Source organism: Nansenia antarctica (assembly GCF_963989245.1).
Source record: "Nansenia antarctica genome assembly, contig: SCAFFOLD_374, whole genome shotgun sequence".
NCBI lineage: Eukaryota > Metazoa > Chordata > Actinopteri > Argentiniformes > Microstomatidae > Nansenia > Nansenia antarctica.
The window spans coordinates 22,501-27,500 of NW_027663447.1; the positions used below are offsets into that span (position 1 = coordinate 22,501).

The 5,000-nt window shown below is 47.1% G+C and overlaps 1 protein-coding gene across 1 annotated transcript in view; it reads left to right on the forward strand.

The window, feature by feature from the left end:
- LOC308175081 (calcium/calmodulin-dependent protein kinase type II subunit alpha-like) overlaps window positions 1-5,000 on the forward strand; it is a gene marked incomplete at both ends in the record, with an annotated part of 50,249 nt that overhangs the window by 22,089 nt on the left and 23,160 nt on the right. The gene's annotated exons all lie outside the window — the stretch shown is intronic.

Genomic DNA, 5,000 nt, shown 5'->3' on the forward strand with positions numbered 1-5,000 from the left:
CAACAGGTGCATTGATCGACTATGGTTCGATGCAGGATTTGTTTGAAAGCAGTGAGTGAGGTGAGGGCGGTGAGTTTGAGGGTGTTCTTTAAGGTGTTCCAGTCGTGTGCTGCAGCGAACCGGAAAGCGCTGCGACCGACAACGGTACGGGCTTTGGGGATGGTGAGTCGGACAAGATCACTGGATCTTAGAACGATGACGGGGCGGTGAGAGAGGTGCAGAAGGGATGAGAGGTAGAAAGGTGTTTTGCAAAGTATGGTTCTGTAGATAAGATGAAGCCAGTGACAGAGCCGTCTGCTGTGAAGAGATGTCCAGTCTACAAGGGTGTACAGGTCACAGTGGTGAGTTGTGAAAAGCGCACCAGTGGCAAAACGAATGGCGGAGTGATGGAGTGTGTCGAGTTTCCTGAGGGCAGACTGAGATGCCATCCTATAGATGGTATCGCCATAGTCAAATATGGGCAGGATGGTCATCTTGACAAGGGTATGTTTGGCTGCACGGGTGAAGGAGGCCTTGTTCCGGTATAAAAAGCTTAGGCGAGCTTTGACTTTTGTCTGCAGGTGCTTTATGTGGGTGGTGAAGGAAAGGGATGAGTCCAGCCAAAGGCCAAGGTATTTGTAACAAGAGACAAACTCCAGCTCGGAACCGTCAACACAGAAGATCTTAGGGGGGCTGCTGACACGAGGTCTCCAGTCGAAAAGAATGCACTTAGTTTTTTTGGTGTTGAGGAGAAGATGGAGGCGATGAAAAGACTGCTCAATGGAGGTGAGGCTGAGTTGTAGAGTGGAAGCCGCAGAGTGGAGTGAAGGGCCTGCACAATACAAGATGGTGTCGTCAGCATAAAGATGGATCTGGGATTTGCCAGCATCTTTTGCTATATCATTGATGTAGATTGAGAACAAGGTTAGAAGTTAGAAAGGCAGGTAGTCTAGAGGTTAGAGGTCAGGTAGTCTAGAGGTTAGAGGTCAGGTAGTCTAGAGCAGAGGTTCCCAAAGTGGGTGCCGCGGCACCAGTGGCGGCTGGCCGATAGAGGGCGCTGGGGCGCCGCCCCCACCTTCACTTCCTAGTTGCGATTTGAAGAAGAAAAAAAAGTTTTTTTTTTAAATAAACATTGTTTATTCACAAAATGCGGCTGATATTCTGTCTGCGCCTATCAGCATTCATTAAAAATCCTCCAATACAATAACATTTTTTATCTGTGTGTGTGTGTGTGTGTAAAACTCACTGTTAAAATACATAGGGGAGAACGCGGGGCGCCGGTCAATTGCAAGTCTATGCCAGGACGAATACTTTTCGCGTACACGTGAGCTGTAGCAGCGCTCCAATTGGCTGTCTCTATTTCTTGGCCAGGGCGCACAAATGTGCGTCCTCCTGAATCTCCGGTTGTATTGCAGACAATGCATTATGCTGAGGACTCCCGACTTCCGGTTTTCCGGACTTCGGGCTTCCGGAGTATTTTAAATGAACATTCGTAATGTCTGTCTCTGATGTTCATGGTCAATTAAATCAGCCTATTTTGTGCAACTAATAATGTTCCCGCTAATGGGTTAACCAAGCAGCCTCGCACCTAACGTGCAAGCACCTATCTTCGAACTATTCATAGCAATATGCGCGGGGCAAGGCGGAGGTACGGGTAAACACGGCTCATGTTCTGTCATCAAAGGTAAGGGTTGGTTTTCTTTAACTCAGCTGATGCATTGTTGTGTTTCTGACATGGTCTGGTTGTGTTTCTGACATGGTCTGGTTGTGTTACAGACATGGTCTGGTTGTGTTTCTGACATTGTCTGGTTGTGTTACAGACATGGTCTGGTTGTGTTTCTGACATGGTCTGGTTGTGATACAGACATGGTCTGGTTGTGTTTCTGACATGGTCTGGTTGTGATACAGACATGGTCTGGTTGTGTTTCTGACATGGTCTGGTTGTGTTTCTGACATGGTCTGGTTGTGTTTCTGACATGGTCTGGTTGTGATACATCATTGAATGTGTTGACCTGCTGTGATGTGTTGACCACCATCACTCTCCATCATCATCCATCATGTGTCTATGAAATAGATAGTACTGTACTACTGACTGCAGCATTCATCTCTGCTCATTGATGTAGCCATGTCACACAGACACATAGTACACATATTCATCTGCTACCTTTATTAACCTGAGTGTAGCTGTGAGGCCTGTACTAGCCTTGTTGACTAGACTTCCTCCTTGTCTGACACTGGGTATTGGACCGTACCGACGTCCATAGACCGGTCACTCTTCCACCTCAGTGTCTGTAGTTGACAGGGTAACTTCTCCATGGCCCACACGGTCATTTTAAGGGTGAAAGTTGAAATTATACAATGGTTGTAACGCCAGTGCGTGTTTTATGCGCGTGCACGCGAAGAAAAATCGTGCACGCAGAAAAAATCGCGAAAAAGAGGACCCCCCCGCCACACTGCTGTGCCCCACCCAAAAATGTTTGCACCAGCCGCCAAATCTGCTCAAAAAAAAAAAAAAAAAAAAAAAAAAAAGATAATATACAATTATAATAATAATACATTAATAAACGTTTGTTTATTACATGTGCAATGGAGTTCATAAGCAAATAAAATATATATTTCTCAGATTTGAAAGATATTAATTTACTAACTAGGCCTACTAGTTACTAACTAACTACTCCTCACTGAAGTCTTGGACCAAGCGGTGAAAATGGTTAATTATGTCAAATCACGCCCGCTGAAGTCACGGCTGTTCAGCACATTGTGCAATGAGATGGGGTCCGAGCATGAGGGGCTCTTATTACACACAGAGGTCCGCTGGCTGTCGCGGGGCAAGGTGTCATCCCGTGTCTATGAGCTCCGAGATGAACTGATCACTTTTGTCAGTGAGCACGACTTGGAAGATGAATCGTGGTGGATTAAGCTTGCTTATCTGGCAGATATTTTCAGCCACCTTAATGACCTCAACATAAAAATGCAAGGGAAGGCTGAGAATATCCTGACAGCGACAGACAAACTGAACGGATTCCGATCCAAATTGAGACGGTGGCAAGACGAGGTGGCCAAGAAAAACATTTTGGGAACCTCTGGTCTAGAGGTTAGAGAGGCAGGTAGCCTAGAGGTTAGAGAGGCAGGTAGTCTAGAGGTTAAAGAGGCAGGTAGTCTAGAGGTTAGAGAGGCAGGTAGCCTAGAGGTTAGAGGTTAGAGAGGCAGGTAGCCTAGAGGTTAGAGAGGCAGGTAGTCTAGAGGTTAGAAGTTAGAGAGGCAGGTAGTCTAGAGGTTAGAGAGGCAGGTAGTCTAGAGGTTAGAGAGGCAGGTAGCCTAGAGTGTTAGAGAGGCAGGTAGCCTAGGGGTTAGAGAGGCAGGTAGTCTAGAGGTTAGAGGTTAGAGGTTAGAGAGGCAGGTAGCCTAGAGGTTAGAGAGGCAGGTAGCCTAGAGGTTTGAGAGGCAGGTAGTCTAGAGGTTAGAGAGGCAGGTAGTCTAGAGGTTAGAGAGGCAGTCTAGAGGTTAGAGAGGCAGGTAGTCTAGAGGTTAGAGAGGCAGGTAGTCTAGAGGTTAGAGGTTAGAGAGGCAGGTAGCCTAGAGGTTAGAGAGGCAGGTAGTCTAGAGGTTAGAGGTTAGAGAGGCAGGTAGCCTAGAGGTTATTGATTGATTGATTGATTGATTGATTATACTTTATTGTCCCCGAGGGGAAACTTGTCTTGGGCATGGTACTTTCATGCTTCAAGTGCAACAGAGACGATACATACAACATACAGTAGGCAAAGTAAACAACAGGACAGCAACAAACATTGAGTGACATTGGCAGCAGTTTCCACCTGGACATGGCATCATTTGGTATAAATATATATTGCACATAACCCTTCAAGTGGTGTTTTCGAATATTAGAGAGGCAGGTAGTCTAGATGTTAGAGAGGCAGATATTCTAGAGATTAGAGAGGCAGGTAGTCTAGAGGTTAGAGAGGCAGGTAGTCTAGAGGTTAGAGAGAAAGGTAGCCTAGAGGTTAGAGAGGCAGGTAGTCTAGAGGTTAGAGAGACAGGTAGTCTAGAGGTTAGAGAGGCAGGTAGTCTAGAGGTTAGAGAGGCAGGTAGTCTAGAGGTTAGAGAGGCAGGTAGTCTAGAGGTTAGAGAGGCAGGTAGTCTAGAGGTTATGAATGAATGAATGAATGGTCTTTATTGTCATTGCTATAGTACAGGTACCAAACAACGAAATTTGGGAGGGGTGGCTCCCCTGGTGCTAGGAAAGAAAAAAAAACTAAAAAAACAAGAAGGGAAAGGAGCTGGTTTACATAAATAAAGGCTATTTACACTATCCACTATACTATACTGTACAGATAAGACGACTAGGGTTGTCATATTGCACATAGTGTTATTGCACATTCATTTAAAGTGTCGCAGTTTGCAGGCTTGAAATGTACACATTTGTGCCTCAGCACTACACCTGATTTTTTCAATCCAGCAGCTGCCATCAATCCGTCCAGACTGTCCAGGGCCCAGAACCTAGGTCTTTGCTGTGTTCAGGGCCTGGATGGCCCTGGGGTAGAAGCTGAGCTTCAGTCTGTTTGTCCTTGCGGCCATGGTCCTGTACCGCCTTTTCGAGGGCAGCCGGGCAAAGTGTTCGTACCCAGGGTGGGTTGGGTCTCTGGAGATCTTGGAGGCCTTCCTGAGACAGCGTGTGTTGTACAGCTCTTCCAGAGAGGGTAGGGGGGCGCCGGTGATCTTCTGGGCTGTTCTCACGACTCTCTGTAGCGCATTTCTCTCCGCGGTTGTGCAGCTGGAGAACCAGTTGCAGATGCCGTAGGTGAGGATGCTCTCCACTGCGCCGCGGTAGAAGGCCACCAGTATCTCCTGCTTGTTGTGTTCCTTCCTGAGGACTCTCAGGAAGTAGAGCCGCTGTTGTGCCTTCTTGATGGTGGCTGCTGTGTTGTTCTTCCAGGACAGGTCATCCTGTATGTGCACCCCCAGGAATCGGAGGGTTGAGACTCTCTCCACGCTCTCTCCGTCGATGAGCAGGGGCTGGAACT